This window comes from Anabrus simplex, chromosome 5 (assembly GCF_040414725.1).
Source record: "Anabrus simplex isolate iqAnaSimp1 chromosome 5, ASM4041472v1, whole genome shotgun sequence".
In the NCBI taxonomy this organism is placed as follows: Eukaryota; Metazoa; Arthropoda; class Insecta; order Orthoptera; family Tettigoniidae; genus Anabrus; species Anabrus simplex.
The window spans coordinates 435,749,173-435,762,704 of NC_090269.1; positions in this window are offsets into that span (position 1 = coordinate 435,749,173).

Consider the following 13,532-nt stretch of genomic DNA (forward strand, 5'->3'; position numbering starts at 1 on the left):
ACTGTATAAGCTGACCTTTTTTGTAATTCCGGATGCAATGAGTAGTTCTTTATTGTAATGGGAGTAAAAGTGGGTTTTCTGTGTATGTTGAAGACAAACTCTTCCTTTTTCCGTGTCATATTTATGTCTAAAAAATTTACAGAACCTTCTTTTTCTTTTTCTACTGTAAACTTTATTCTAGAATCCAATGTATTTAATTTATTGAGGATATCTTCACTGTTGTTCACTCTATGGTCTACTACTACAAAAGTGTCATCTACAAAGCATATCAACAAATTGAGACCCTCTATTCGTCCTATTATTTTGGTATGTTCGAGATAATCAAGATAAATATTGGCTAAAATGCCCAAAGCGGGAGCTCCCATAGGGAGGCCTTCCTGTCTATACATCTTCTTACTGAAAGTGAAATAATTGTGTTTCGTAATGAATTTGAGTATATTAATAAAATCTTCTATTTATGGTAGGCTGAGTTGCTTGTGTTCTATTAGATTCTTCCTGAAAATTTTTATTGTTTCATCCAATGGAATATTTGTACACATGTCCTTGATGTCAAAGGAACATGTTACTTGATGTGGCGTTAATTTAAAGTTCTTGAGTACTTTGCAAAAATCTACATAATTTTTTATTGGTGTTTTGTTGTAAAAAAAATGCAATGATTGGTTAGGAATGTATGTATGTATTGCAATGTTTTATAAGTAGGACTGCTGCAGAAGTTTATTACTGGTCTTATGGGTATTCCTTCTTTATGTAACTTGGGTAAGGCCCTTGCTGTTGGAAGACCGGGATTCATATTAATCAGTTTCTGGACTTCTTGCTCACTTAAAATGAAGGTTGCATTTCTTTTTAAGTAGGCTAACTATGTATTCATCCTGTCTCATATCATCAACCCATTAACCACCACATTGTTTTAATATCATTTTAATTCAATTTATATTCAAATAGTTTTTACGAGGAACAATATACCTGAAAATAATGTACTCAAAAACTTAGTGATTCACCTAAGCTATACTACAGCTGAAGATGTCCTCAAATAAGAACGAAACATGTAACTGTTTTTCATTAATTAATTTCCTAAAAAGCAAATAAAAAATATCAAAAAGGTGGAAGATTTTCAATTATTGTAAGTCTCTGTGATTAGAATTTGATACAGAAAATGAAGCTGAATACTTGCAATCTTCTACTCCTATGCCGTGTGTGCCTGTGCAACATCTATGAACATGTGATTGTGACGTCACCATTTATGGAACATGCTCGCACTCTATTACCGTATACTTCTACACTTTTCCATCCTCCTTTATATTCTTGGGCTCCACCTTTCACAAATGAGTCTGTCTTCGTATCACAGTGGTGGTGTACTGAACATCTGTGCTGAATACCTGCAGACAGCTTGGTGAGCAAGAACTATGTATTTCCTATTTCGACTTTAGATTTTTCACTAGGCTATCTGGCCTCTGGACACGTCGTGCTGGCCACACGACACCTCGTAATCTGCAGGCCTTCAGGCTGAGCAGCGGTCGTTTGGTAGGCCAAGGTCCTTCAAGGGCTGTAGTGCCATGGGGTTTGATTTGGTATCTGGCCTCTGTCTACTTTTGCTCTTGCCAGGATTTACCAGCATTCAAAGTTACGCTTGCAGACTTCATTCTTTTTTTTTTTTTAAACGGACTATACTTTGGACTACGGGAACTGTAATCATGATAACTTGCCACATCTACTACCTGTTTTGCACTTGTGAACTTCTTTTGTAATTACTACCCTGCAAAGTGAATCTTCCCTCTAGTTTCAGTCCCTATTTCCTTTCCTTTCTTTTTTTTTTTTTGTATTTTTTTCATCCGTTGATTGTAGTTCTTTCTATTAACTATACTTTGCTCTTATTACTACTGGTTCTCATCTTTTGTAATTCTATTCTTGAGTTCTTAAACTTTTGGATATTTTAAATGTGGCATATTTCACTTGCCTTCATTTTGGTATTGTTACCCAAAATTCTTATCTTATGACAGATGTTTATTTATTGAATTTGTTGATTATTAAATATATTTATTTACTTTGTTTATATTTGCTACTCTCTCTTGTTCCTTTTCACTTCCTCAGGGGGCTCATTACTTTCTTGCTGCACGTTTGGTTACTACTATCTACTTCTCCTGTATGCTGCTTTTCTGCTTTATCACTGTAAATATTTACTCACCACAATATTACATACTGCTAGTTGCTAGCAAAGCATTACAACTTTGGTACTATTCCACTAGAGTGTTGCTGGAATGAAAGATAACAGAAGAAAACGGAGTACCCGGAGATAAACCTGTCCTGCGTCTGCAATGTTCAGCACAAATCTCACATGGAGTGACCGGTATTTGAAGCACGGAACTAAGCAGTGAGGGGCCGACACAATGCCGCTTGAGCCACACAGGCATAGAATGCACTGCCATTTCCATAGTAAATGCTAGAGGCCAATAGGCCACTTTGTGGGCCTAATCTGGGGCTCATGCCACCAGAACCTTTTTGCTTACACATGAACAATGATTATGTCACTAGCCAGATCCAAATATGTACATCAATAATGCTGTTTGTAGTTCCTAGTGTTGGCAGCCTTGTGTAGCACGCAGTCACGTATTTGCAGATAAAGAAACATAACAGAGACATACCGCACCTAAATGCTCATTCTGCAAGTGGTGACCACTAGTGTTAATATTGGGTAAGCACATAGTAAATTTTCCTCTGCCAAATTTATTCAGCTATTAAGAGTTAAATTCTGATCCCTGTAAAATTATCTGGAATGAGACTTACAAGTGAAGCATTTCCTGTTCCTTCAAGCCAGGCTGGTTCCTCCTTGATTTTTGTTTCCACGTCCATTTCACACTGCAAGTGAAGTACTTAGAAAGTACTGGGATTGTTGATTACTTCCAATGACCTTACACTGAAAAATAGGCCAGAAAAATATATTATCGTCTTGCTGTAATTATTATCTAGATTGTCAACAGACTAAGCAAAGAAATCAAATTTTACAAGAATGTTGATACTGTAATCATACCTATAGAGCCATAAATTATCTATGACTGATACTACGATCATAGCCACGGACCACCAGGCTTAAATGACTGTCAATACAGTGATCACTTGCATAGAATATCTAACAATCAATCAATCACTACTAATCTGCATTTAGGTCAGTCGCCCAGGTGACAGATTCCCTATATGTTGTTTTCCTAGCCTTTTCTTAAATAATTGCAAAGAAATAGAAAATTTATTGAACATCTCGCTTGGTAAGCTATTCCACCCCCTGTCCTACTTTTAAAGACACCATCCAAACTTATTCGTCTACTGATGTACTCCCACGCCAAACCTCCACTGACAGCTCGGAACATACCACTTATTTTGCAGGTTATAAACTTCATTTTCCTTGTCCGTATTGAAGATCTACTTATATTTTATTTTATTGTATTGTATTGAAAAGGTGGCAATTGGCAAAACTAAAAGAATTGTATCACACATACCACTTAGTCGAGCAGCTTGCCACCTTTCTCCAAAGTCTTCACAGCCTAAACTTTGCAACATTTTTGTAACGCTACTCTTTTGTCGGAAATCGCCCAGAACAAATCGAGCTGCTTTTCTTCAGATTATTTCCAGTTCCTGAATCAAGTAATCCTGGTATGGGTTTCATACACTGGAATCATACTGTAGTTGGGGTCTTACCAGAGACTTATATGCCCTCTCCTTTACATCCTTACTACAACCCCTAAACACCCTCATAACCATGTGCAGAGATCTGTACCCTTTATTTACAATTCCATTTATGTGATTACCCCAATGAAGATCTTTCCTTATATTAATACCTAGGTATTTACAATGATCCCCAAAGAGAACATTCACCCCATCAATGCAGTAATTAAAACTGAGAGGACTTTTCCTATCTGTGAAACTCACAACCTGACTTTTATCCCCGTTTATCATCATACCATTGCCTACTGTCCATCTCACAACATTATCGAGGTCATTTTGCAGTTGCTCACAATCTTGTAACTTATTTATTACTCTGTACAGAATAATATCTGCAAAAATCCTTATCTCTGATTCAGCTTCTTTACACATATCGTTGATATAAATAATAAAACATAAAGGTCCAATAATACTGCCTAGAGGAATTCCCATCTTAATTTTTACAGGGACACATAAAGCTTCACCTAGTTTAATTCTCTGAATTCCCTTTTCTAGAAACAGAGCAACCCATTCAGTCACTCTTTTGTCAAGTCCAATTGCACTCATTTTTGCCAGTAGTCTCCCATGACCTACCCTATCAAATGCCTTAGACAGTCCAACTGACCTCCTGAATCCAGGATATCTGCTATATCTTGCTGGAATCCTACAATTTGGGCTTCAGTGGAATAACCTTTCCTAAACCCAAACTGCCTTCTATTACAACAGTTATTAATTTTGCAAACATGTCTAATATAATCTGAAAGAATGCTTTCGCAAAGCTTACATACAACGCATGTCAAACTGACTGGCCTGTAATTTTCAGATTTATGTCTGTCACTCTTTCCTTTATATACAGGGGCTACTATAGCAACTCTCCATTCATTTGGTAAAGTTCCATCATGCAAACAATAATCAACCCACTGTCTTTAGTATATCCCCCAAAACCTTATCAATTCCAGCTGCTTTTCTAGTTTTCAACTTCTGTATCTTATTGTAAATGTCATTGCTGTCATAGGTAAATTTTAATACTCCTTTAGTATTAGTCACCTCCTCTATCTGGACATTATCCTTGTAACCAACTATCTTTACACACTGCTGGCTGAATACTTCTGCCTTTTGAAGATCCTCACATACACACTCCCCTTGTTCATTAATGATTCCTGGTACGTCCTTCTAGGAACCTGTTTCTGCCTTAAAGTACCTGTACATACTCTTCCATTTTTCACTAAAATTAGTATGGCGACCAATTATGCTTGCCATCATGTTATCCTTAGCTGACTCCTTCGCTAGATTCAATTTCCTAGTAAGTTCCTTCAATGTTTCCTTACTTCCACAGCCATTTCTAACTATATTTATTTCCAACCTGCACCTCCTTCTTAGTCTCTTTACTTCCCTGTTATAATATAGTGGATCTTTACCATTCCTTACCACATTTAAAGGTACAAACCTATTTTCACATTCCTCAACAATTGCTTTAAATCCATCCCAAAGTCTGTTTACATTTTTATTTACCGTTTTCCACCGATCATAGTTAAACTCCCTCATGCCTGTTTCATCAGCCATATGGTACTGCCTAACAGTCCTAATTTTAATCCCTTCTTTTCTTTCACATTTATTTTTAATTCCCACAAAAACAGTTTCATGATCATTAATACCATATATTACTTCGGTTTCTCTATAGATCTCATCTGGTTTTACCAGCACCATATCCAGAATATTCCTTCCTCTAGTTGGTTCCATCACTTTCTGAATCAGGTGCCCTTTCCATATTAACTTATTTGCCATTTGTTGGTCATGCTTCCTGTCATTCACATTCCCTTCCCAACTGATATTTGGTAAATTGAGATCACCCGCTACAATCATGTTCTTTTCCTTATCGTTTCCCACATGGCTCATTATCTTATCAAATAATTCTAAATCAGCATCTGCACTACCCTTTCCTGGTCTGTACACTCCAAAAATATCAAGTTGCCTATTATCTTTAGAGATGACCCTTACCCCTAGAATTTCGTGTTTGTCATCTTTAACTTTTTCATAGCTTACAAATTCTTCTTTCATGAGAATGAATACTCCCCCTCCTACCATTCCTATCCTATCTCTACGATACACCCTCCTGTTCCTTGAGAAAATTTCTGCATCCATTATATCATTTCTCAGCCATGATTCAAATTCTATTACAATATCTGGTAAGTATATATATATATTAAATTACTTAATTCTATTCCTTTCTTTACAATACTTCTACAGTTGAACACTAACAGTTTTATGTCATCCCTACTTGATTTCCAGTTCCCTGTTCCCTTAACACCACCCCCTAGGCCATCCCGTTTCCCTGAATGTACCTCCCTATTACCCTTCTAAACAAATTTCCTAACTTATATGTACCACTACAGTTTAAGTGAAGGCCATCTGAGCGCAGATCTCTATCTCCTACCCACCCATTAGGATCTAGAAATTTCACTCCCAGATTCCCACGCACCCACTCCATAGTCTCATTTAAATCCCCAATCACCTTCCAGTCAGTATCCCTCCTACACAGTACTCCATTGATAACAATCTCTGCTTCCTTAAACTTCACCTGTGCTGCATTTAACAGATCCCACACACCCCCAACTATGTTGGTACTTATACCTGCTTGTCTTACATTGTTAGTACCAACGTCAAACACTACCACCTTCTCCTTTCCCTCCTCCTTCTCTTCTACTTTCCTCAACATCTGCCTTAACCTAATTCCTAGTACCCTAGTACCCTTTCCTCCACACACTTTTCCGACATGTCTAACGATAGAATCCCCCATGACCAGAGCCTCAACCTTACCGACCTCATTTGATCCCCTCCCCTTCTGGTCAGTCCCATCTTTCCTGACAGCTGCAGAAGCTACTTCCTCCTCCCTTTTCTCCATTCCATGACCCTGTTCCACCTGTCTTTTCCTATCCACTACTCCACATTTCCCTTTCCTACCTCTTCCCTTTCTCCTACTTCCAAACTTCTCGGAAACAGTTCCCTGTTCCTCATCTTCCCTCGGTTGTTCTACCTGCAGTGACTCATACCGATTCCTCACCGACACTTGTCCTGAATTTTGATCCTGAATGGAGCCCTTAGCCTGCAATCTCCTACCCCTTAAAAGATTAGACATCATTAATTTAACATGACTGATGAAATCATGATCCTAGCCACCAACCCCCAGTTTTACATGACAGTTGATATTGCAATCACACAGTTTTACATAGAAACGAAACCAGAGAAAGGTAAGTTTTAAAAATTAAAAATTAAAGGTAACTAACTGAAAATAACTGAACAATTCCCAGTGCCTTGAGATTTGTTCTATCAAACATTTCCTTCTTACGTTCAAATTCTCACAAACTGTCCCCTCATGAAGCTGATTTACTATGAGCCGATTGCAGAAAGGGTGTTTAGACATTGTCTATGGTTAAACAGTGTCTAAATATGGCAGCTGCATTGCAGAGATGTTATTTATCACTTAGACACTGTCCAAAGTTGATGTTCAAGATGACATGTTTAAGCACTTCTGAGAGCACTGTTTAACCTCAAAATAGGAGCGAATCGCAGTCATCGATTGTTTACTATGGAGCATGTCAATTATCTTGATTGATAAATTTCATTTTGTTCCGTATTGATAATCATCAAATGTCATGAAAGAAAGAAAAGTTCCACCTGATCAATACTTATTTATTATAACATGTATAATAGGACCGGTTTTGACCTCTTACAAAGTCATCTTCAGCTGTATTAGAATCTTATATTATTTGCATCTTTATAACAGATTCTGAATATGACAACATTATGGTGGTTATGCTTTGTTAAGAATTTCCAATTTTACAGCTTAGCTAAAAATTATATAAACAAATTAAAATGCTCTTAATACATAATAAAATAAGACACAATATAGACATATGTCCAATTATATGTCAATTATATCGCTATGTTGAGACGATTTAGGAGAGAAATGTTAGACAGCCTGAGGTACGTCGCCACAAGATCGGAGCAATCCTTTTGAAATGAACGGGGAGACAAAATTTAAAACCAGATTTTGCTTTTCAAAGGAAACTCTAATTGATGTGCAGCATGGAAGAATTAATCAAGCATGACACAAGAGGTAGCCCATTACCTGTCACCCTGCAGATCCTTCTGACTTTATGATTCTTGGCAAACAATGACTTTTATGCTCTGAATGGTGATCCGTTAAATGTCAACGCAACGACTGTGTGCCCTAACAACAAAGAGCTACCTGCTATCAGGAATGATTTTGCTGTCCTTTCCAGGTAAATAGGCCTAATCTTCTTTCTGTGGATTGGATGCTATGATCAACTCTGTAATGTGTGAGCTCATAAAAGTGTTATCCATTTCACTGTGGAAAATAATTGTTCATATTTCTAGGGATAAATTTCCTCAAATAAAAGGTTCCATTGACTGTACTCATGTCAGAATAACTTGTCCCGATCGTCAGAGAGCTATCACGTAGACAACTGGAAGGGATTCCATTCTATTAACTGCCAAGTAAGTGCATGTAACACTGAAGCAAAGCAGCACTTATTTTTCTGTAATGGCTCTTACTTGTACTCATCCTTATGACAATACTCTTATTAAAGCTACACTTCATTATATGGCATGCACAATAGTGGACATAAATACGTTGTAACGAGTTCATGCTAACACTCATTTACAACATGTAGCAACAACAACCACTACTAATACTACTACTACTATACTTGAAACCTACTTACACTAGTTTTTATTTCACTGCAGGTGATATGTGACACTAACATGAGAATAAGTATTGTTGTTGCTCATACGACTGGCTCAACTCAAGATAGCAGAATATTTTGAAATTCTACTATCCACGACCACCTGGAAAGAGGAGATGTTAGGGGAAATCTTGTTGGAGATTCTGGCTACGCTTGTAAGAAATACTTACTCTGATTCTGAGCCCAAGGAACGCAGCTGATACTCCTTATAATCAAGCTTATGCCCTGAGCAGAAATGTAGTGGAAAGAACTTTTAGGTTTGTGGAAAAGAAGAATTACCTGTCTTGCACAGGGTTAATACCAATGTAATGGTCCGTTATTGGACTTTATAAATTTTCCAGCTAACTCATTCTTGGTTGCCTGCGTTTCGCCCTCGTGTGCTAAGTTAGGCTCGTCAGTTGGGACTTAGCACACCACCCAAGACGCAAGGCTAGTGCATACCATGGAGGCCACTGCATAGGCTATTTGAAGCCACCAGCAGTGCCAATGCACTATGAGAGCTATGTCTCATTTCCAAAAATAGATGCCTGCCTGGCCATCAAATGATGCAGAGTTGATTCCCATAGGGAACCTAAAATATTTGTCCTGAATGAGTAAATTTATAATACCAATATAATGGTCCGTTACTGGACATTATAAATCTTCCAGCTAACTCATTCTTGGTTGCCTGCGTTTCGCCCTCGTGTGCTAAGTTAGGCTCGTCAGTTGGGACTTAGCACACCACCCAAGACACAAGGCTAAAGTTCGAAAAACCCTGAAAATCATCATGGCGACTGCTGTGTTACATAACCTCGCTGTGCAGCGTGGTGAACTTGACCTGGAGGCAGACTTACCAGATGATGAAGTGCCTGTTGATCCAGTAGGAGGTGATGTGACAGGAAACATATATCGCCAGCTCATAATTGATAATTACTTCACCTGCTAGAAATCATGCTAAGATCACATCAAGTGAAATGAAAATATATCTTTTATTCACTAATTATTATATAACATGATTAACAATTAATAGATTATAACATTCCGGCAAGTCATAACAATTTTTTTTTCATTTCCTGTTCAATTAAATAAATGTCTAACATGCCTTCCTTTCTCGTAAATCCAACACACGCAACAGTCTCTTGTTGATTTCTTGCATCATTTTCACTTCATCGTCCTCTTTATCTTCACACAAGTATGCAGGATGAGTTTTCCACCTATTCAATATTTTACAAAATGTTAAGACGTATTTACATTAAAATAGTACCGGTTCCGACCTGTAAATAGGTCATCATCAGCTGTTGGTGAACCTGCTTAATAGCGACTGTACATAATAAAACATCACTAAAGGCTGATTAAACAAGAATACCTTATTCTAATATAATACTAATGTTAAGATATATACATATAGTACAATGAAGGGCTTTGGCATGCTGGAGTCCCATGAATGTCATATATTCCAAAAATTGTATAGCTGAGGTTAAAAATAGGGTATAGTTCTTAGAGAATAAAGGCTCACTGAGGTTTTGGTGTCAAGTTCAAATATCTATGCAGTATACCAGCATTATGTCCAACCGATGTATGAATATAATCAAGGTGCATTGTTGGATTGCAATTTTGCAGGGAACGCGTTCAGTACATTGAGGTTCTGTAGATTGTTTAACAGGTACTGTGTTCATTCTTAGTCTATGTTGTTGCTGATACAAGCTAGTTTTCAGAATCCTTGTTGAGGCATATCATGCTATGTATGAGATGTTGAAATTAAAGTAAGTAGGTTGATAGAGGTCCCCTCTTCATACTTGCATTTACCGAGCTCAATAGCTGCAGTCGCTTAAGTGCGGCCAGTATCCAGTATTCGGGAGATAGTAGGTTCGAACCCCACTGTCAGCAGCCCTGAAAATGGTTTTCCGTGGTTTCCCATTTTCACACCAGGCAAATGCTGGGGCTGTACCTTAATTAAGGCCACAGCCGCTTCCTTCCCACTCCTAGCCCTTTCCTGTCCCATCATCGCCGTAAGACCTATCTGTGTCGGTGCGACGTACAACAACTAGCAACAAAAAAGAAACTTGCATTTACGCTCATGTAAATACAAAAATCTGTGAAAGAAAAAGGAAGTAGGAATTGGAATAACTGATAGAGAGTGCCTGCTAAATGGTTTGTGTGCTATAGAGTGTGTGTTGCTTACGTGTGGGCTGGATATATCCTTAAGTATAGTCAGGAGTGTGCTGCATACTGATGGGTGTACATCCTGTGGCTGTCGCAGTGTTCAGATTGAGAGGTGGTGGGGAGGGGCAAGCAGCCTCTGGAGGGGGTGGGGTGGAGTGGGGTGTGTTTTTCCGGTTGTGTGTGGATTTGTGTCTGTTGAGTCTTTATAAGTATGTGTCTTTTAGAATAGGAATGGCTGTGTTGAAGACAATGTTTGTTTTATCTGCGATTTCATTTAAGCTGAGTTTGGAATTAATGCACTGGTCCATATTGATATAAAAATCTTCCATTATATTGAGCAATGGGACTGTGGGGTTCATGTTTAAAATTTCCATGTCATTCTTGAAATTAGTGAACTTGTGCTTGTGTTCCTCAACATGTTGCCCTATGGATTAAAAGCGATTATAGTTAGTGGCATTGATATGTTCGTTGTAGCGAATAGAAAAACATCTGCCGGTGCGCCCAATGTAGCTGGCTTCATAATCATTGCATTTTATGCAATATACTCCTGAGTGGCTCTATTTGTTCATTTTCATTGACAGATTTAGTGTAATGTAAAATGGAAGCATGATTATGTGTGGTTCTGTAAGCTATTCTTAGACTGTGTCTTTTGAAAATATTAGTTACGGGATGGATGTGGGTGTTGTTAAAGGTAAAAAGTTAGGTTTGTTTTTCTACTTAATTTGGATTTTGGTTGATGTTTATTTTGTGAATATAATGTTTATCATGTTTCTATTGTATTTGTTATGCTCCACTGTTTCATGAATTACATTTAATTCTTTATTTAATTCTTCCTGAGACAGGGGTATTTTGAAAACTCTGTATGTCATACTGTAGTATGCCGCCTTTTTCTGTGATTAGGGTGAGTGGAATCTACTTTTATAGTATCAGAGATTTGTGTACGTTTTCTATAAATTTTGTATGTCAAGTGGTCTTCAGTTTTAGTGATGGATAAATGAAGATAATTCAGAGCGAGACATTTCTCTCTTTATGTACAATCGCTATTAAGCAAATTCACCAACAGCTGATGATCACCTATTTACAGATCGAAACCGGTACTGTTTTAATGTAAATAATTCTAAACATTTTGTAAAATAAAGTACTGATTAGGTGGAAACTCATCCTTCATACTTGTATACTTAAATTTTATCAATATGGATAATGAAGCTAATAGATTAGAGCTCTTCATCTTCTTCGTGTCGCCTTTTCCTGGACTTGGCCTGGAAGTACAAGAAAACGAAGACCATGTTTAGAGTTGTTTAGAGTTTATACTGTTTTTTTTTTCTAAGAAAAACTGAGGTCACATTCAGTAGAAAACAGAAATTAATTCAAATTTCCAACAACTTACCTTGGAGTCTCAGGTGAAGATCTCTCCCCTGTGAATTCGATCAAGTCCTCCTTTTTCACCTCCATAACTTCGGCGTCAGGACAGTAACTTCTCTCCACCTCACACTCGCTGAGCAGGGACAGCTGAGCTTTAACACCTTCTGCAAGGATCTGCTTTTATACGGAGCCAATAAATCTTTCATCAAGCAATTTATTTACAATGCATTTCCTACATCAAGAGTAATGCTTATTTAGTAGTATCCATTATATATATGTAAGTGAGCTCTGCCTCATCATCATATGGGTTTTTGAGAGGTTCACCTGAATCACCTAACACCACCAGCACATTCTCCCATAAAGGACTTAACGGGCTTGGTGGAGGCCCACCTCCTGTGGTGTAGAAGATTGGATTTTTTTCTTTTTATCATCCAAGCTGTTTTTTGCCTGGAGCTTTAGCCTCCACCACACTTCTCTAAAAATACTCCAATACATTTTACTGCATGCCTATTTACCAGTTTTTGCCTTTATTTTGATTCAACATGATTAGTTTTCCAATACAGAACAGATTAATTCCCACTGGAATAAATAAAACCAGCATAATTAACATGCAACATACCCAATAGAGCCTTGCTGTCACATGGGGGTTTCTGAGGAAAACTACTGTTGAAAGCCTCTGTTATCTTCTGCCAGGCTACCTTTTTCTTCTCTGTTGTATCGCTGTTGCATGCCTTACATTCCACAACATCATGCAACTTAACAATTTCAGAAAATTCTATATTTTCTTCACTTGAAAAGTCTTCTGAACGTCTTGCCATTTTTACAACACACAACAGCTGATTCAAGATGGTGCCTGCATTGGTGAGATTTCAGTGGTCCCAGCTGGCAAAGAGTAGCTTTGAAGACACTCCTATATCCGTTTTGGAGCTGATACAGAAACATAAATGATGTCCTGTTAATGTCTTGCTAAACACCAGCTGAACACCATTTAAGCAACGGAACATCAAATATGACTTAGACGTTTAGTTAGACGTTGTCTAAGGTTTAAACAAAGTCACCGTTTTTACAACTGGCTCTATCTCTTTATCTGAGACATGTTCCACCCATGTGGTATTCAACAACTTCTGATAACACCATTTTTCAAAGGCTTCAACTCTGTTTTTCCCAGCACCAGTTATTATCCATGATTCACTCCCATACAGTGGCATATTCTACTCTACATGTTTTTCAATCTGATGAATCTAAGAAGGTAATTGAGAGAAGATTGGAGTTCAGGCAGAATTTAATAATGATATCTTGGATGCATAGGCAGGCAGAGGAGAATAAATTATCAAAGCCATATACGAAAAGTGAGTAAGTAGTATAAAAACTACGATAGGATAAACAAAGTGGTTCATTGTAGAAACAGAACTTTAACAATGCATATTATCCCCTCTCGCCTTCATTACAGTCATGGATGAAATCCACAAGAGTATACAACATAAAATGGGAAGCAAAAGAGATAAAGGCCTTACTCATTCCAGATAACATTGTAATATGGGTAGAAGATGAAAAGGAAGTACAATACAATAC